The following is a 22,046-nucleotide window of genomic DNA, read 5'->3' on the forward strand; positions in this document are numbered from 1 at the left end:
TGGCAGTTCTGTACTGTGGAAAGGGAAACACTAATTTTGGTGGACAGTTAATTTTCTCTGACACTCAAGCTGAGTTTCTAAGGCAGAAGATTAGAGGTGAGCTGACTCTGAAGCTTAATGGAGTCTAAAACGTTGAGCCAATTAAATATTCCAGGAGAGCATGGTGGGTAACTGCATTACCTTACTCTCAGATGAGGGGATGGTCTTAGTTAGCTGTTTCTAGAAGTGTTCTGACCCACAATCATTATTTAAATAAGAAAGCAGAGCTGCTCTGGTTGAAGGGACTTTTGGAAGAGACAGCTCTAAGTAGGTCCTGCTCACTGACTGCGGGCTGGCAGCACAATCCCCGGGGATCCTGAAAAGACAGATTAAAAATCTCGGGATTCCTCCCTCTCTCTCCATAATCTGATTTAAAGTTTTCATTTTCTCTCCCTCCTCTTTTTCTTTCTTTTTTTTTTTGGCCGCACAGCTTTTGGGATCTTAGTTCCCTGATCAGGGATTGAACCCAGGCCCTCGGCAGTGAAAACACAGAGTCCTAACCACTGGACCACCAGGGAATTCAGGGAATTCCCTATTTCTCAAACAAAACTTATTTAAATGGTCACTACAGAAAGTCTAGAGCAGAGACGGAAGTCTGGTAGCCCAAACACCTCTTCTATTTGGATTGCACTTTTGTGAAGTTACATTTGGGGCCATCGTTTATCAATTGGTAAATATCACATAAAATCTAGATTTTAGGCTTTTCTAGAAAAATTGCCAGACCTGGCAACAGTAATTCTACCTTCTTGAATGGCAGAAATCTGCTGTAGCCTAATAACAGCTGCCTTATCCAAAGGGACCTGTGTTTTCTCCTGTTTTCCCACAAGCCCCCATGGCTCCTTATTGCCCTGTACACAGGCTGACTTAGCTCCTTTATGTTAACTGCCTGGCTTCTGTAAGTCATTTAAACTTACAAAATATGATCTAATGGGAAATTGTGTGACCTCGCTGAAATTTTTACCTTTTGCAGGCAAGCAGATAATTATTAAAAACTTATGAGCAAAAATAAATTGAATCTCCACTTTGAATTGTTCTTCAGCCTATTTTTCATAGAAAGTTCTGCCGCGTGAGCCTCTCTGTCTTGAAAGACATTTATTTATAAAATGAATTTTCCACCATAATTATTCCCAATCGCCTGGGTTACTCCCTGTAGCCTTTTGGCTACGGGATTTTAGTCTTCTGCTCTGAGTTAATTGAAGTAGTGATTTTTCTCTTACCAGATGAAGGGTCTATAGAGCAACAATATATATGACAAAAAGAAAATGGCAGTTTTTTGAAATTTGGCAATCTTTTTCTTAGAGTTGTAGTTAATCATGTCTTTCTGAGGATGTGGAGTGAAACTTTGACATATGTCATGGTTGTCAAAGTCGGCATTAACACAAAATAATAAGTTATTTAATATAAGATTCAACTTTATTATTTTTTCAAGTGAGCTGTCTATCACCAAGTTCTGAAGTGGATTTCTTTCAAGTCTCCCTGTCTCCAGAGAAAAAGGGGAAAAGGCAGTGTGTCCCTGGACAGGATCTATGACTCATTATGTCAATCAAACCCCACTTCAGAAGGGAATAAAGAGATTTGTATCTCAAAGCTGTGCATAACGACTCCTCGGCTTTTCATTTCATATTTATGAGCGGTTTACTTTGAAGTGTTTATCAGCCAATACGCAGAACCATGAGGGCGCCTTGCCTGAAACCATACTCAGTCGTCTAATCTGTGAAATGCTCGCTGAGCAGACTAGCTCATCAGTGCATGCCATGCAAAAATAAATACATAAATAAACTTTTTGTTATTTGAGGTCTCGGAGCCATGTCTTTATATGAACTATAAAAAAGCAATAAATGGTGCTGAACATTTTGAAATTGGTATAACACGGGAAACTTAGCTCTGCGATGTGCAAAAAGGAGGGAGGGGCAGATCATTTCTTGCTTGAAATAAAACCTGGTAGAATGCAGAGAAATAAAAATACACAAATATTTACGTATACGTCTCACCTGGTCTAAGGCTTTGGGTCTGTCTGAGTGCCTACTTGATGACAGTGAATAGAATAAGGTGCTTTGTTTTGTTTTGAAGATGTAATTCTCAGAGTGGTTGGGAAGATGGCACTGCCAAGATGTTGAAACCTCTATATGGAAAGCTGTTTTACATTTTTTAATCTGTATTAATACCCCATGCGTACTTTAAGATATATAAAACAGGTAGAAGGAAAAGTCAGGAAAGATAATAAAGAGGGATGCGTAGAACAGAATAAAATATTGATTCTTGATGAATGAAACTGGTACATTTTCTCTATTTTTAATCTACCTGCATATCTTTGTTTAATTATTTCAACAAATATTTATTGAGTAGCTACTATACTAGGTCCTGGCTTTACAAGGGAACAGATCAGCCAGAGTTGCTGAGGAGGATCTCCTGTTAGGGGAGGCTGAGAAGTCAACGAATCAATGTCAGTGTCAATGTCACGTATCAGTTAGTTACTGTGACCAAGAGCTCAATTCCCCACTTCTTTACATTAGATCCTCTACGTCCGTGCTCATTTCTTGCTTGTTAATAGCAAAAAGGGTATTTAAAGGAATGAGTCAAATCCACTGTGATAATTTACAAAGTATTTCATTGATTTGAACAGTTGGGAGAAAATTAAGTCTAGGAGCCTATAAGCCATTCTCTTATAAAAAGATTACTTTCCTGTTTTGCCCTTTTTCTACAGATTCTTCAAAGAGCTTTTTCCTTTTCCCAGCACCCCACCTTCCAGTATGCTAAGTGAGAAAAGTTGCTCTGATGCCTAATCTCTTGCTAGCAATATTGTATAATCACAGAATTTTAAAGATGAAAGTCTTTAGACTCAGCTAGAAAGCATGGCATGTAAGAGAGCACACAGGCTTTGGAGCCAAAAAGAGAAATGCATGTACAGAGGCTATTCCACTCTTTATCTCAAGCCTAATGACTTCCTCCTAGTTTTGTTCTGAGGATTATGTGAGATTGTTCACATACAGTGTTTATAACCCAGTCTTGAACATACAACACAATCAGTATTAAGCCATAAATGTTTGTTGAATAAATGAATGAAGGGTGCCACCCTTCTGCTCCCATCCTTTTATCTTCCAAAGAACCTGAGAACTCAGGGGATTAAGGGGTTTGCCAGTACTTATATATTTGCCACCCAGAATCATGTTTTCTATAGGACAATGAAATACAGTTACCCGTCCCCTGGCCCTGCCTTCCCATCCCCACCAATGTAGGTGGAACAGGAGGTAGATTTACCAGGAATATAATGTGGTATTGTAATTATATATTTGTATGTTTATCTTACTTATTAATCTGGAGGCTCCTGAAAGCAGGGACACAGGTTCGTCATCTGTGTATTTCTAGTTCGTTCTTAGCACACCTTTTCGTCTGTTTGTAGAATTGAATTGAGCCAGTCAGTTTGAAACACGAATTGTGGGTGCCCTTGGGTCTGTGTGAGCCATATAATGGCAGTGATTCTTGGGGAGACTAGTACAAAGAAGCATAAAACCTGCCAGATACGCAGGAAAGTCAACCAAAGCCTTTGCGGGGTGTGTTCCTGGTAATTCTGATGGATAGGTTTTCTGAAAGGACTATTTTGATTTTCTTATCTGGATGGAGATGGAACACACTGCACGCAAGAGAGAGTGATCTGGAGCCAATTCTGAAAGAGAGGAAATTGAATCAAGAAATAAGTGTTTGAAATAATAATCTGCTTCTGATCCCTAAACAAGCTGCAATGAGAGCAGAGGAATTAATGAGGCTTCTGACCCCCGTGACATAGGCATACGGGACTTAAGCCAGTACAGCGGCAATTTCCCTGGTGGTCCGATCACGGGCTGTGAGGGAGCAAACAAAACCAATGTCGCCTTTGAAAGCAGAGCTGTCTTCATAAGGGAAAGGTTGTTTCTCAGATGAAGGCTCACGAAGTGCCAGATAGGGCAAATGTTTTTCATAAAGCACCTGGAAAAACCTCAGCAAAGAGAAACGTCTCAATAGAGAACAATTAAGTGTCACATTGGATATCATTGCCTGTCATTGCAGAGAAGTGGCAGTTTTGCTGGGAAAAGTTGACTTTTTAAGAAGTAAACAATCTACCTGGAGTGACCGCTGATTTTAATAGGAAAAAAAGAAAAGGCAGGGAAACGGAGAGAGGCGTCTTACCATCTCCCTTCTCAACTGTCAGAGGCATGCTTTGTGACCTGTGGAAAGCCCAGGAAACTCCTTATTTCTCTGTTTCTCAAGGGAGTGTAATTCTTGCTACTTTCCACAGGTGATGTTGATTCCTAAGGCAGTTTGCTTTGAAAATCTTTAATAAACGTGCTCTCCGATTACCAAACAGAAGCGATAGGTAGTAGGATCACTGGATTCCGGAAGATGTTTTGGGGAGATGAGGCCAAGGAAGTTGTTTGTAATGACTGAACAGTTGTTCTGCCAATTAGAAGAGGCAGGATGATGTTACCACTGGGGGTGCCTTTGCCAGAACACCTGCAAACGGAGACCAGGCACTCTTCTGTGCCTCTAAAAGAGACAAGTGGCCAGAGCATTTGATGTTGATGGAGGGCCAGATGTTTTTCATGCATTCCAGGATGAATACACTAACACTATTAGAACACAATCTACTTTTTTTTTTTTTTTTTTTCTTTTCAAATCCTTTGAGGACGTTGGTGTTTTGACTCATTATGACTTTGGCCTTTTGTACACGTGAGGATGTCATGGAGGAAGCAGGGCTGGCCTGTGGTTTCTGTGGGCCCTTGGTACCTCTGCCTTTGACAGACCCTTCCTCTCTAAAAAAACATTTAAAATTATATTTTATAACTGCATTGGTATAAAGATGGATATATTATTGTCAGAGTTTAAAACATTTTCTACAAACTGAAAGTTTACTTTTTTTCCTGATTTTAAAAGAAATTAAACCATTTTTGTGGGCTCTGAAAGATATTTTGGGCCCTAGTGACTCTGCCTGTAGTCCCTACTGGATATCTTGGCCCTGGCCCTATTGAAACTGACATGTCTTTTTGTTGTGTTTACTCATGGATCTAAAAATGTGAATTTCAGTGCTTTGAGATAAAGACTTCTTGTTTTCTTTTATATATATATACATTTATTAATTTTATTTATTTATTTTTGGTTGTGTTGGGTCTTCACTGCTACACACAGGCTGTCTCTAGTTGCCGCGAGCAGGGGCTACTCTTCGTTGCAGTGCACGGGCTTTTCATTGCGGTGGCTTCTCTTGTTGCAGAGCACGGGCTCTAGGCACACGGGCTTCAGTAGTTGTGACATGAGAGCTCAGTAGTTGTGGCTCATGGACTCTAGAGCACAGGCTCAGTAGTTGTGGCACACGGGCTTAGTTGCTCCACGGCATGGGGGATCTTCCCGGACCAGGGGCCAACCTGTGTCCCCTGCATTGGCAGGCGGATTCTTAACCACTGCGCCACCAGGGAAGTCCCACGACCTCGTCTTAAAGGTGGTACCTCCATCTGAGGAAAAGTAGAAGTTTGTGACACGATGCTAATTAATTTCTGTGGATTCAGAATCACAGTTACAATTTACACTTAAAGAATAGTTCAGTCCATATGTAACACATCACCCTAATTGCTCTATTTTCCCCCTAACCCATGTGCCATTCCTTTTCAAGACAGTGTTTGTACATTGCATTTATTATTGTCTCACTTTTTAAAACTGAATATCGTCACCATCATTTAATTTTTTTCATAGGAATTAAGGCAGCCCTAGTGAACGATGATGGTTCAGTGTTACGTGTGCACTCTACCAAATTTAAATGTCAAGTGCTCTGTAGTTGTACTGAACCATCCGGTCTATGCATTGTCTCACTCTTCTAGATGTCGGCTTCATTCCCTCCACTCTCTCCTAAACCTCTAGCACCTTCCCATCCTCTATCAGAGGTGAAATCCCAAATCCACATCTACCATCTACCATCTACCCATTCCCAGCATCTGCAACCACAAACTCTGCCTTCCTGCCTGTTACTGTAAGTGAATAATCGCTACTCGTATCTCGGGAGCAACCGCCATTTGTATGCTAGATCGGAGTCCCACTGGTCTATTCAAGAATGTTGCTGCACAAATTCTCCCACCTCTAAATGAACCATTTTTTCATTTCTACCAGTACACGAATATGCTGTGACTTTCTCCAATTTCTTTTCACCTCTTCTTCCACCAGCTACTGTCACATCCCTTTACCCCTTATTGCAGTACATCTCAGAAGAGGTATCTATTGTACTGCCACCAATTCCTCTTCCCTGTTTTATTGAAATGCAGTCCAATCAGATGCTCACACATACCCCTCCACACAACTTCTTTTGCCAAAATCACCAATGATTACCATGTCATTACATCGTGATGGGCAGTTCACCAATCTCATCTTAATGACCTGTCAGCAACATTTGAAACAGTTAATCACTCTCTCCTCTTTGATAGACTTTCTTCACTTAGATTGTCCTCTAGCACATGCTCGTGGCTTTCCTACTACTGCACAGGTTGTTCTTTTTAATACTCCTTTACTGCTTCCTTCTCTTTGCTCCAACCTCTGAATATAAAAGTAACTCAGTGCCCAGTCTTTGGTATTCTTTTCTTTTCTACCTACAGTTATTCCACACTGGTGATCTTGTCCAGTTCCATGACGTAGAACAGCATCTGTATGCCAGTGACTCACAAATCTCTATCGCTTGTATCAGACCTGTTGCCTATAGATCCATCAACCAACTCAGCATCTCCATTTTTATGTCTAACCCATATTTCGAACTCACGTATCCAAGACTGAAATCCCCATCCTCTGCACGCATGCGTGCACGCACACACAACACACGGCCCGCTTGATCTTCTTGCAGCCTTCCCCGTCGCATTCGATGGCAACTCCCTGCTAGTTTTCAGTTTGAAAGCACTGATGTCATTTCCAATTTCTTTCTTTCTGCCACGCCCTCCCATGCAGTCCACCAGGAAATCCCACTCTGCTTCCATCTGGAATGGGCTGTGATGGGCTCTTAAAATGCATTCTGAGTGGTTGATGACGCTCTTGATCCCTCGCCCCAGTCTTCTAACACAATTGTGCAGTCTCGAAAGATGTCAATTAGATGATGTCACTCCTTTCCCCCGAAACAATGTAATAGCTTTCTGTTTCACTCTGAGTAAAGAACAGTGTCCTTAAAATCACCCCAGAGCCCTTCAGGACTCAGCTCTCGCTAACGCTCTACCCTTTCTCTGAAGGTTGCACCTTTGCTCACTTCATTCCAGCTACACAGTCCTTCTTGCTGTTCTAGAACATGCCAGGTGCGCTCCTGCCTGGGACCTGTGCACAGATGGCTGCTTCTTGCCCGTGTATTGGAAAGCTGACTCCCTCAAGTCCTGCCAGCCTTTGCTAAATGCTTCCTTTTCATTGAGGCCTTCCCAAGATCAGGTTATTCAAAATACTCACAAATGGCTTTTGCTACTCTACTTTCTCTCTTCTCATAGCACTTGTCACCTTTGAAGATACTAGTACTTAGTCATTACATTAACTTTGTATTGTTTGTCTACTCCAGCTAAAATATAAGCTCCACAAGAATAGAGATCATTATCTCTTTTGTTTGCTGACATGTTCCAAGCCCTAGAATAAGGCTGAACACTTAGTAAGCACTTGACAAATAGTCACCAAATGAACGAATGAATGAGTAGGGCTTTTTACCTTCGTTCTTCTTGCCTAGAGTCCTATTCTTTTAGGTGTATGTATCTTCCCTTGTATTTGTGTGTTTGCTCCCTTGTGGTCAGCTGTCCTTCTTCTCGGGATAACCCTCACTCTGGTGTGGGGTAATGAGATAACAGTATATGTTACAAATGAGCGTAGGTTCCACGAGTGAGGGCACGAAAATCTCTGCTCCTGCTGCTGTTCCTAGTATTGTCTAAAGCATTTTATTCAGTACCCCTATGTTCTGGCTACACTGCTAAGTGTTTTATGAGTGTAGATAACTTTGTCCCTACAGCCTCCTGAGCGTAGGTATTATTAAACCTATGTCATAGGTGAGGAGACTAATGCTCGGGGGGAGGGAGTCAATTAACTTTCTTGTGATCTGACCATAAATGGTGGAGTAGGAACTCAAACTCCAGGTTACTTGTTTGTGAAGTATTCTTAACCACAGGAATGTGGAGTCGTTCTCCTAGGGAGAAAAGTGCAAGGGTTTCCCGGCAGTGTATCTGTCATATAATGATTTGGTTGCATTTACTTTTTATTTTTTAATTAACAGTAATTTTTAGAGCGGTTTTCGGTTCACAGCAAAACTTAGTGGAAGGTACAGATATTTCCCATATGCCCCCTTCCCCCGCACGTGCGTAACCTCCACCATTGTAAATTTTCCCCGTTGGAATGATAGACATTTGTTATAACTGATGGATCTACATTGGCACATCATAATCACCCAAAGTCCGTAGTTTACATTATGGATCACTCTTGATGCTGTACATTCTGTGGGTTCGGACAAATGTATAATGACGCGTCTCTATCATTATAGTGTCATACAGAATATGTTCACTACCCTAAAAAATCCTCTGTGTTCAGCCTGTTCTTCTCCCCCTGCCCAATTCCTGGCAACCGCTTACCTTTTTACTGTCTCCATAGTTTTGCCTTTTCCAGAATGTCCCGTAGTTGGAATCATACACATATAGCCTTTTCAGATTGGCTTCTTTCACTTAGTAATATGTATTTAAGGCTCCTCTATGTCTTTTCATGGCTTGAGAGTTCATTTCCTGTTAGTGCTGCATAATATTCTGTTGCCTGAATGTACCACAGTTTATTTATCCGTTGATTGCATTTACTTTTGCTTCATGAATTTATTTCTGATTGACTGGAACTTAAAGAAGCATGCGACTGGAGGCATTTCTTTGTAGTTTAACTCAAAATATAAACATAAAAATTTTGAATGACTGAACAACAGAAAAATTATGCTATTGCAAATATTTTAAAGTAGGGAATGGAGCTAGATTGGCCCAAAGCTTCTATTTTTAAATTATTTTAATTTTTAGGAAAAAACCTTAAACCACAGAAAGTTACAAAGAATCAAGTATATAATACTCATAATTTCTAATTAACAAATGTTACTGTTTTGTGAAATTCGTTTCAAATCCTCTTTCTCCATGCCCCCCGGCCCTGAACTTCATCTCCAGAAGTAATTGCTATTAAAAACTTGGTGTAGATTTTTCCAGTTCAGATGTATCCTGTTAGTGTATATGTATCTGTATATATACAGTGCACACCACTTATTATATTGTTCTAGTTGTGTTTTTGTAACTTGACATTTGGATTTTTAAATCCATGTTTACTGAGACCAAGACTATCACTTCCAACAGTTCTCTCCTCATAAAATTGCATCGTGTGGCAAATGGTGGCCAGTGTTAAAGCTTTGCAGCTCTTCTTGCCAGTTTCTCGGGAGACTTACTTCTTCCGAAAGTAAGCAGTGTCTGAATTAAATTACTTAACACGTTTGACTTTGGTGACGGTGTTGAGTGGATAGTGTGAAGATCTTGTTTTTGAAAACTCATCAGTTGATGCCTCTAGAGACTGAAATCCCCTTGAAGTTGTTGTCTCCATTGCAGGCCAACACATCCATCACACATTGAAAACAATGCTTGTAAGGCCCTTCGGTTGATGGCTCCATCCACTTTGGGAATATGTATTTTAGTGGTGAGATAGTCTCTGGTGTTGCTGAGACTGATTAGTTACAGCGTGGCTCACACCACCAACATAAAAGTGCTGATGGTGGAGTATTTCAGTTGTGATGACATAAGATTTTTTTCCCCCATTGGGCAAGCTTCTGCCTTCTATTCCTGAATTTCTTTTTGACTTTGAATTTATGTGACTCAACAACTCTCTGTAAGTCAACAGCTGGCAGATGCTAAATGTAATTAAAGCTTTACATGTGTTTGTAACCTACGACATGAGTTTGAAATGCAGGAAGCAAGGTGGGAAAGGAAGAAAAGGAAAACTCTTGACTCGGTTTCAATTATCCTCTCCCTGTTTAACGGATGCTAACAGGCACTAGGAAACTATGGTCTTGCTGTTTTCTACAAGCTCAGTGGCTGGATGCTTAACATGGTTTTAGACAAGTATCTAAATCCTAACAGTAAACGGTGACGAAGCAGTTGATTTAAGGGAACTGATTTACAAACAAGAGTATATCATTAACATTTCTCCCCCAAATATTTGCAGTTACGAAGTAGACCCTGATTAGTCACTGAAGCAAAATATCTGCTATACATATGTTCACTTGGTGGTACACCGTGATCTATCCATCTCACTAGATGTCAGACTGTAGATGAGTTAATTAACTCTTGAGATCTAGAATAATTCTTCAGTGATGGGAAAGTCAAAATGTTTTCAAAACATCAAGTGCATGACGGAGACAGGGACCTTCATGAGTGCTGAGAATGCAAATGTCATATGCCTTTGTCAGAATTTCAGTTAATATTGGTAGCTTCTTTACTGACATATCAAATCTTCTTTATATTACTTTGGGAAAGCAGGATATTACATTACATAATGGAATAAGCATTAAATATATCTAAATATACGCAGCTTAACTGGAAAAAGTATTTCATTTGTATAGTGGTAGAAAAAATTTGAAAATAGAATCATACCCATCGTTTTGTAGTTTTACACTTACTGGGTAACATAATAGTAATATCCATAATAGTAGCTAATATTTATTGACTACTTACTCTGTTCTACAATGTTCTACATTTATAAATATTTGTTCATCGACGCAATGACCTTTTGAGGCAAGTACTGCTGTAATTTCCTCCATTTTACAGGTGAGAAAATTGAAACATAGACATATTAACTAGCATGATCAAAACAACAGCAATATAGTCCTGAGAGTAAGTAAAAGAGATCTCTAAGCAGCTAAAACAAAACAAAATAAGGACTAAAAAGGCGCTGAAGTCAGAAATCTGAAGATTGAGTTGCAAGCTAACAGTAGGCCTTCAATGTGGGCAAGCATTGCTCTCAGAGCATTTGGGAGATTAGACCTGAACTCAGAGCAAGAGGGAGGGCATGAAACTGAGATTCCTGCGTTCAGCTGGAAATTGACAAGAGACATGTGGTGAATGGTATCACTTGGCCTGAAAGGACGCGAATACACATTTTTCAGGAGACAAGAATCCTCAATTTAGGCCCTTGTGATTTTTAAAAATTAAAATAAACCCATGTCAGCTAAAATGAAATCTAATTAAGGATGTAAGAAAACAGACCTTTATAATTAAGAGTGAGCATCAAATCAACGAACAACCAGTTTTGATCTTTAAAGTCCTAAAATGTTAGAATTTGTCAGATACATACTTTCAACTGTATATAATATGCAAGTTAGCAAGTACGATTATGATAGAAAAACGGAATAGAAACACTTAGAAAGCTATATAAATTTTATAAATGAAACACATAATTGTTGAAATAAAAGGTTTAGTACATGCAGTAAATATGAGATCAGGCACAATTAAAAAGAGAATTGGCCAAATGAAAAGATAACCAGAAGAAATTGGCAAGAGATGGCACAGAAAGAAAAAATGTTAAAAATATAATAGAGACACTAGGAGAGAAGGATGGTCTTAGTTTAAATTAGTGATGACAGTAAAGAGCATGGGAGTGAGTTAATATTTAAGAGACAATGGCTGAGAAATTTTTAGAATAAAGAAATCATAAATTCCCAGAAATTGGAGGAACAGCTTATATCAAGTAAGATTAGAACTCTAAATAGACTAATGTAACATACATATTGTAATCCCTAAAGCAACCACTAAAAAAATTATGTTAAGCGAAAGCTTAAAAGCCAATAGAAAAATTAAAGTGGAATTTAAAAAGCAACTGCTAACCCAAGTGAAGGTAGAGAAGGAAATACAGAAAGGAACAACAGAAAAGGGACAAACAGGAAGAACAGCAAAATGGTGAACCTGAATCCAGCCGTATCAAAAATTACATTAATATAAACGAACGATCACACCAATTAAAAGGAAAAGATTGTCTGAGTAGTTAAGTAGCAAGTTCCAAATATATGCTGTCTACAAGAGACACATTTTAAATACAAAGGCACAGAACAGTTGAAAGCAAAGGAAGGAAATTAGACATATAATATGTTCACTGTTAACAGTAAACTTAAGAAAGCTGAACAGTTTCGCATCAGGCAATGGTGGTCTTAAAATACACTTTAAGACCACGAGTATTACCAGAGAAAAAGATGGATATTTGATAAAAGGGTCAATTTGCCCTGGTGATAAAAAATTGTATGTGTCTAATAATATAGTTTCAAAAAGAAGCCCATGAAGAAGAAAGGTGGTGGGGGGCGGGGGAGCGGAATTGACAAAAGTAAAGGGAGAAAGAAAAAATACATGATTAGTTACAGATTTAACCCTTTCCTCAGTAACCGATAGGACATCTAGACCAAAAATATCAGTAAGGATGTAGAGGACACCATTTTTAATCATCTTGACCTTATAGACATTTATAGACCACTACATACAACTTTAGAATACACTGTATTTTTCAGTGGTACATTCAGCAACATATACTGTATTCTGGGCTACAAAGTGAGTCTCAGTTAATTTCAAGAAGGAATCCTAGAGAATTTGTTCTCTGTCCACCAAGTACTTAAGTGAGAAATCATTAATAGTAAAGAAATCTAGACAAGTCCGAAATATGTGGAAATAAAACTACACACTTCTAAGTTACCCATGCATCGAAGAAGTACAAGAGAAATTAGAAAATATCTGGAATTGAATGATTCAAACGTATCCAAATTTGTGAGATGCAGCTGAAGAGGGGAAGATGATAAGTTTGTATTTTTATTTAAGAAATAAAAATTGTTTTCAAATCAGTGATCTACATTTCTACCTCAAGAACCTCGAAAAGGAGGAGGAAATGAAACCCAGAATAAGTAGAGATAAATAATCAAGATAAGAGCAAAAATTAAAGAAATAGAAAAGAAATGAAAATATTAAAGCCAAAAGCCAGTCCTCTGAAAAACTGATAAAATTGATAAAGCCATAGCTAGAATAATCAAGAAAAAAAAGAGGGAATACACAAATATCCCAAATCAAGGACATTGTCATAAACTGTGACAATTTAGATGAAATGGACAAATTCCTTGTAAAATATAATTAATATTAAAAAACAGATATTATCTCAAAAATTTATTATTATCTCAAAATAATATTATCTCAAAAATTTATTAGAAATAATCACTACATATTGATGATAAAACTATAATTATTCTAAGCATATATGTACCTATAATATAGCCTTAAATAGAGATAAAGCAAATATGGATAAAGCTATGGGGGCAAACACCCATCACAGTAGGAAATTTCATCATATAACTGTCAGTTCTTGGTAAGACAATCAAATGGCAAATTAGTACCATGTAGAAAAATTGAATGCATGGTTAATAATTTTGTTTAATTGACATATATAAAATCTTGCATTCAGTAATTAGAGAACATGTGTTCTTCTCAAATACACATGAAATACTTATAAAAATTTAGCAGGCTATGAAGCAAATGTAAAAATTGTTCAAAAGTTTAGTAACATAAAAATGATGCTCTCTAGCCAAATACAATTAAATTAGAGATCAAAACCAGAAATGTATACAAAATACCCCAATACATTTGGAAATTTAATAAATAGGTTAATCAGGAACATGAAAATATTTAGATCTAAACAACAGTGAGAATGCTGTGAATCGAAACCTCTGAGATGCTGTGAAAGTGGTCCGTAGAGAGAAATATATAGCCTAAACTGCATACAATAAAAAGGAAAAATGGCCGAATACTGATGACGTAAGAAATCAACTTTTAAAGATATGGAAAAGATCAATAGACTATACTCAAAGAAGGAAAGAGCAAAGGGATAATTTGTATACATAAGTATAAATAAACTAGAAAATATGTAGAGATAGTAGATAGAATCAGAAAAGCAAAAATTTGTTTTTTTGAAAGACAAAAACCATTATTCAATCACTGGTAAAACCAATCCAGTTAAAATAAAGCACAAATAAATGATGTCAGGAATGAAAAAAAAAAAAAGACAGCATCCTATTGACACAAACCTAGCAGAAATTTGAAGGGACTTAAAAATATTTGGATAACTTTGTGCCAATCCATTTGAAGACATAGATGAAATGGGCACTTTCCTAGAAAAATGTATTGTTCCAAAATTTTCAAAATCAACTCAAGAATTAAAAAGAGCTAATAATTCTGTAATTTTTTTTTTTAAAAAAGCAGAGTTCATTTGTAAACTGATGATGATCATTATATTATGTACATTTGTTGTGTGATTACTACGTGGCAGGTAGTGTTCTAAGCACTTTTACCTGCCTTATCTAGTTCAATGCTCACAAGAATCTTATGAAGGCAGGTGCTATTTTTACGTCTATTTTACAAATGAGTAAGTGGAGACTCATCAGAAGTAATTAATTCTGAGAATATATGGTCAACGAGTATTTTTAAAACAGACACTGGAACTCGCACTTTAACCCTAGGCCGTATGCATAGTGACTGTTTTACAGGGTTGCGGTCCTAATTAATTAGAAAACTGTATATAAAAGCATTTCGGACAGTGCCTGCCACATTCTGAAGTCCTCAGTAAAAGTAGGCTACTTACGTTCTCAAACTTAGAAGAGCTAGACCATTGGAGCTAACCCACTATTGTCCTTTGATTTCTTTATTTTTTCTAATTAATAAAAAAACTGGAGAAGCGAAGTCTCACAGGGTCAGATGACTGTATGCCTTTGTAATTCTCTTACATAGGATAACTGATTGGTATAGTTTCTAATACTGGAATGATTTTTAATCTTGTTGGAATTTTCATCAGCAGAAGAGAGTCTCCAGCTAGCTGGAGCATTTCCTTTCTATTTCTGAACTGGCAGTTGTTCAGCAGGATGCTTTGTTGTAGTCGCTTTTGGGTTTTCCAAGTTGGGCTTTGTTCAGGTTGGAATGTGTGAAAATGCCGTATCAGAGGAGAATGCCACATTCACCTCTGGCTTTGAGGGGGTAAAGCTTACAGGAAAAACCTCAAATATTGGAAACTCTCCTCTCTTCACTAACCTTTGGTGTTTCTTTGATTTGGAATGTGTTTATTAACATTGGAGTGATTCTAGTTACGAATTGGATAAGTTGTGACATGTCAGACAGAGATTCAGATAGAGACCAAAATAATTATTATACAAGTTTAGAAATACCAAAATATAAACATTTAGGTGCTCTACACAAAAGAAAATTTCGATTCTTAAAGTGTATTTTTGAAATATAAATATTGGACCTAAATTTTATGAATAATAATGCATGTACATCTACTCTGTAGTTTTAAGCCACAGGATTTTTTGTGAACAGTTTTGTCAACATTTGGGAAACTATCTGAATGTGTAAAATCAGATGAACTTTAGAAGGGCATTAAGAGAGAGTTGATGTGAAGAATTTCAGTATACACAAGCATAAAATTTAGAATTCGTAAGTAGTTCCTTCATTGGCTTTAAAATTGTTACCATTGCATGTACAAATATGTAGATTTTAAATTTTTATGAAAATAATATTTTAAATAATGTTGGTAACTGATTTCGACTGATTTTTTTGTGTAGCTTACACATATCTTTAATTGCTCAAAATTTAAAGTATTGACATTCAATGTAAGATAATAATTTGGTGATACATTTTGATGAATCAAACCGAAATGAAAGTTATGTTTTATCTCTTATAATTTCGATATTTTTCTTGATAGCTTTCTATTTTGCAAAAGCTTATAGCATCTGATTAAATTCACTTTCTGTGATAAAGAGAACTATAACATTATAATTTGTGTTTTTTTCTTAAATATCTGCTAAAAAGTTTGGAGTGAGTATTCATTCCTGGCTTTAACGTGTAGAGTCTAACATTTGCTTGAGAAAAGTGACCCATGTTTATTTACAAGAGATTCTCTTTGTCTTAGGATAAATGATCCTAGAAAAAAGGCCACTTCCAAAAGGAATCAGTGTTTAGAAAGAAGCAATATTTCATATTAAATAGTAAGAATAATTTATTGTGACTTTATCTTGAGAAAATAAGATTAATTATCAAGAGTATATTTTATTTTATGTTTAATACAATTTATTATTCCAAATGTGCTATAATTATTCAAAAGGATAAAGAATAACAATTTGTGTGGGGCATGATATACATTTTATGGCACAATTGTATGACTGTACAACATTACAGCTTTCATTCCTAGTGGCATTTTGCAGCATGATCACAGGGGGTCATATTTTGCAAAAAAAATATTTGATGGATTCATTAATTTTCCAAAGGGCCTCTCATTAACCTTTTATTTAAATAATTATCTTTCCTCATTCAAGTTGAGATTTTCCTGGTTCTTGGTATGATGAATGATTTTTTTTTTATTGTATCCTGGCTATTTGAAGTATTATGTTTTGAAAATCTGGATCTTACTTAAATCTTCTGTTTCAGCAGGTCTCCTCTGACACCAAGCCAGGGGGGAAAGTGGGACCCTGAGGCTTGACTGCCAGGTGGAGGTGAAAGCCCAGGCTCCTCACGTGACCCACTTTGACAAGGGCGGGAATTGGGGTGAAGTGGGGAGGGATGCCTCCTTGTTACTGGGCAGAGTTGGGTTTTCAGCCTCGCCACTGGGACCATGCAGATACCAACCTGGTTGAGAGGGAGAGGGGCACCTCCTTAGAGTTCCCCATGAGTCCTCCAATGGTGGTGAAGCTAGATTTAACATTTATCCTCCTCTGACTTCAGCAGGGAGAGGGAGGGGTACTTCAGTACCACTGCGTGTAGATGGAAGTCTAGAATCCCCTCATGGACTCCAGTGACACCTTTGCAGGGAATCAGGGAAAGCTCTTTGCCACTGGGTGACAGTAAAAGTTCCACCTCATCACTCAGTCTTCTTTGATTCCACCCTGGTGTGTTTGTGGAGGTGGGGAAGGACCCCTCATAGAAGTAGGCTTTACTTTGGGTTTATTGTATCTGCTTCCATTGGTATTTCCAATTTGCAGATTTCTCCAGCACCACGTCTGGAATATATGAGGCAAAAAGAAAACCCGGAGAACTCAGCTACATTTTTCCTCAGGTCCCAGGACCCTAATAGATCTGTCTTCTTCTCAACCTCTTTTAGACTCATTTTATGTAGTTTTTGCATGTACTGTCCAGGGATTTTAGCTGTCTTTAGTGGGAAGTGTAGAGAGACGTGGGAAATTTTATCTTAATCTAGAACCAGAAGTCCATCATCTTTTGATCATGCCGACGTTCATTTCTGTTTTCTGTTGTTAACAGCTTAATTCTGTTAAATCTTCATTATTTTGTGTCCTTGATTACGATCCTAGTGTTTTTTAGCATCACTTTTATTGATTTCATGGATATCTGCATCTTCACAAGTTTTATAATTTAATCTCAGATTGGCACCGTATTACTTCCTGTTATCAGCAACTAACTGATGATATAGACATTAATACGGTGGTTGATATGAGAAGAGATACGAGTAGTAAGTGGGTGGGGATAGGTGGGGATTAATTTCGTAAGTGATCACTATTGACTAGTTTCATGTTATAGCAACTTTTGCTTTCCCGTGTGAAATTTCTTCCCTTAAGTTCAGGGGACTCACATAGTAAACATTTAGTTAATAAAAGTTTTCTGTATTGTACCCGCCCCCATTACTACGGTTAACTTTTATCTTCCTGCCCTCATAGTAAAAATCTGTTCAAATGCTGACATTTTCAGTGCTATTTGTATTCGCTGGTATTACCATGACATGATAATTCTGACTTAGCGACATATGTGCTTTTCCTACTTAAAGGTTATTTCAAAATGCGAGAAGTTGGGAAAAACTTAGAAAATAAAGCCAAGATCACAGTGCACTGACACATCCTTCCTTAGGATTTTTTTCCCCAAATAAGATTAACTGGTCAAAGGATGACTCCTGATACCTGTTGCAAAATTTTTCTCTAAAAAAGTTTTGGAAAGGATCCAGGTCATACACTGAGATTATGATTTAAAAAAAAAAAAGACAACTTAAAGCAAAAGAGGCTAATCAATGGAGTTATTTTTAAAGACTTGCGTTCTGCTATCCTGATCACCTAACAGTTTTTAGACATTGCTGTTCTCTCAGTGTCAATATTTAGACATTGATAACACCTTAAATTATAATAAAATTCCATGATATAAATATCATTGCTTTTGTGTAATCATTCATCTATCAAAATATTGACTCTGGCCTTGACAGTGTAATATGGGGCCACATTAAGCAGTGTATTGGCAACAGCCGTAAAACACACACCTGAGATGGAAGGAGTTGGAGACATCGTCCACACCCGCTTTAATTAGTGATCTAGCGAGGTTGGAGGCAGATAGGGGGTGAATATGTGTTCCATGAATGTTGCAGTATTGTGCCTCTTTTTATCCTCTGCAAGATAGTAAAGAAGGAGTGAAATGTTGACTGCTTTCCACTAGAAACCTTAGCTTGGAGAATCACACAGTGACTAGTTTCTCTCTTCTATTCAAAGCTGCCATGGAGCTTAATAAAGACATAATTATACAAGATGAATTAGAGCCAAATCAGTCTTCCATCAATGAGCAAAGTAAGTGTAAAACAATAAGTTGACATAATATTAACATTCCCCTGTACTATTTACATGCTAAGCAAAGTGGTATAACATGAGGACTTCGTCTAAGCCAAAATACATGAAAAATGTTTGTCTGAAATAAATTCACATAGAGGAGTGCTTGGGAAACTGGGTATGGTAAGAGCAAATGGAAGGGGACGTGATAACTTCTCTGTGGAGTAAACTCCCAGTCCCTCGTGTCTACCACTAGGTGAACATCTGGTGGGCAAGCTGCGACAGGATGAAGGGTTGGAGCACCGGATGACCTTTCATGGCTCCCTGGCCCTTTTCTCTATAGTATTTATCACTGTATAGATTGTACTTTTTTATGTGGTTCTTTGATTAATGCCCCTTTCCCGATTAGACTGTAAATGTCACAGACTGTATTTTTATACTTCTCACTGTTATATCTCCAAGGCCTAGCACAGCACTAGGAACAGTAAATATTTGTTGAGTGATTTAATAAATGTTAGACCAGTCTTTCCTTTCTACTATATCTATGGCTCTCCAGCTTCATATATTAAACCAGCAAATTTGGGAAAGACTTGGTCCAAAATCTGCCCCAGGTACTTAGAGTGAGGTTTCTCTTCTGTGAGTTTGTTGAGGACAAAAAGATACCAAACTAGGAATTGTGGGGAGCGGGTAACATTGGGGAAGTGTGGTCCTAGTGGAAGATGAAGCTGAGGAGTTTAGAAGGGAATATTTTTGAGGAAACAATTCTGTTTTTAGAGGAAAGCCTGCGTTTCTATAAGTGTGAACTTATTTAACTTTTTCTGGTGAATTTGGTATAATACCTTCAATTTTCTTTACAATGTTTCTTGTTGGCAGCTTCAGGTATGTAAGCTTGAAGTTGAAGCTCTTGAAGTACACTTTTTTCTTTTCTAACATTGTGATTACTTGAAAAATGCATGCAAATTTTCACTGATTTATGAAGATCTCAAGTTTGTTTTAACAGAAAAATATTTTTATTTCTTATCATCAAGTAAATGTCATAACCAAAGAAGGGGCACCGCATTTATTCCACAGTTCCCCATGCCCTAGGCTCCCTGTCTATGACTTCTAATACCCAGATTGAAGAGCACGTGGGCTCCTCAGAAAGCTGAGGCTTCCTTTGCTCACAGGGCTGTTTCTCTTTTCCTGAGGAGGTCTTTGAAGCTAGTCCTGGATAATGAGATGTGAGAAAACCATGAGGAAAGTTGCCTTAATTTCAAATGGAATCATAGAGCTCAAAATTTCCACATGTGGAATAAAAACATGTATGTTTTAGTTTGGGTTGTTTTCCTTTATTGGAGGAAAAGGAAGCAATATCCCTCATGACCCCCCAGAATGAATGTGAGCTCTGAAGACAAGATGGGAGAATGCTCATATGAAATGACTGAAGAATGAGAAAAGCAACAGTAGAGAGAAAAGTATTATAATATCAGATATATATGAACTCAATAACTTTAGTTTTATAGACTACTGAAACTGAAATATACATTTTAGTGTACAATTAGAAGACAATACCTAATTGCCAAGGACGCAAACTGGAACAGAATACATTGGGTAGAGAATTTCAGACAGCATCATGAAACTGTGCCCAGGGAATAAACACTTAGAACTGCACTGAGTGGTGGTGGAAACACCCCTCTTCCCTGGACAGGTAGTAGGAACTGACCCCGCCCCCAACAGAAATATTTGCTTGGGTTGGCTCTCCAATGAACAGGTTTCACTCTCCAGAAACAATTGTGTCAAGTATTAGATTTGATCCCATTTACGCAGTGAACTAAGCTGTGGAAGTTCAGTGTGCGGTAGAGAAGGGAAGGGAAAGCCTCAGAATAAAAACACTTGTGTCTACCACAAATTCACCGTATACTAGGGTAATATAAACAGCTATTTGGGGCTTTTTAAAAATAAAATCTGAGAAATGATATCATGAATGTAGATGATCATAGTGTTAATTATATCATGAGTTTGGAGACATGAGTGGCTCTAATGTAATCAATATATAGAGAGTGAGTAAGCCCATGGCTTTGGTGTTATTCAGAAGACTTTCTTCACTTACAGCATAAGAGTGCATTTCTTCATTACATTTATTTCATTGCCCATAAACTGGGTAAGAATTACAAAATCAGATTTACATGTCAGTAAATACAGTGGACCACATGAGTCCATCTAATATGCAGTGAAACCTTAAAGTGTCTTTTTAAGAAGCTGAATGTTAAAGCACACGGATAGATAAAGCATTCACTGTGCAAAAATGTTGCCCAATTGGTTTTTGATTGAGACCATTTGACATTGCAGAGAGAGCGTAGGCTTGGGGTCTGCAGATGTAGAGGTGATTCGTGGATCTGCCACTTGCCCAGGTGTGACCTTGGGGACAGTATTTAGCTTCCCTGTAAAGTGGTTAACGCCTAAACTGCTGTGCTTTTATGAGATTGAAATGAGATAAAGCCTGTTAGAGTACCTGGCCCCATGCCCAACACATGGTGGCGTAGATGTGTTCAATAAATGCCTATTCTCTTCTGCTTCCCTTCAAACCACAGGCCCACCCCTGCACTCCCCACATGTGCACACATTCACTGTCCTTGATAAAACCCACTTGTGGTTTTAAATTATGTTAGCAAAAAGAAATTGATACCATTTAAAAACAATATCATATCGTATCACTTATATGTGGAATCTAATTAAAAATGATATAAATGAACTTATTTACAAAACAGAAACAGACTCACATATCTCGAAATCAAACTTGTGGTTCCCAAGGGGGAAACGTGGGGGGAAGTGATAAATTAGGAGATTGGGATTAATATATACACACTACTATATATAAAATAGATAACTAATAAGGACCTATTGTATAGCACAGGGAACTCTACTCAATACTCTGTAATGACCTATATGGGAAAAGAATCTGAAAAAGAATGGAGATATATATATGTATATATATAACATATTCACTTGGCTGTACACCTAAAACTAATACAACATTGTAAGTCAACTATACTCCAAGAACAATTAATTAAAAAACAAAATAAAAGTGGACTAACTCTATCTCTAGGATGCTCATTTAACTAACACCTTACCTATACTCACTTAAAAAAAAAAAAAAGAACAAACTTGGGTGTATGTATTATCACATATAAAAACACACAGTGATTCTGAGAGGAATTTAAGAGATTAATACCCAGATTTTACAGAAGAGAAAACTGGGGCTCAAGTTGTTAAGAGAGACTTGCCACAATGAGTCTTACCAGTGGAAAGCTAGGACTGGTCCCCAGGTCTCCTGGCCACCACTCCCATTTATTGGAGGATTAAGCTTCTTTGACATGAAGACAGACTGCTCAAGGATCAGATCCAGGTTTTACTACAGTCTAGATGTGTGACCTTGGGTAAGTCACTT

General features: G+C 37.7%; 1 protein-coding gene across 2 annotated transcripts in view; it reads left to right on the top strand.

The window, feature by feature from the left end:
* TENM2 (teneurin transmembrane protein 2) overlaps window positions 1–22,046 on the top strand; it is a 990,950-nt gene that overhangs the window by 52,840 nt on the left and 916,064 nt on the right. The window lies entirely within an intron of this gene.

This window comes from Phocoena phocoena, chromosome 3, assembly GCF_963924675.1.
Source record: "Phocoena phocoena chromosome 3, mPhoPho1.1, whole genome shotgun sequence".
In the NCBI taxonomy this organism is placed as follows: domain Eukaryota; kingdom Metazoa; phylum Chordata; class Mammalia; order Artiodactyla; family Phocoenidae; genus Phocoena; species Phocoena phocoena.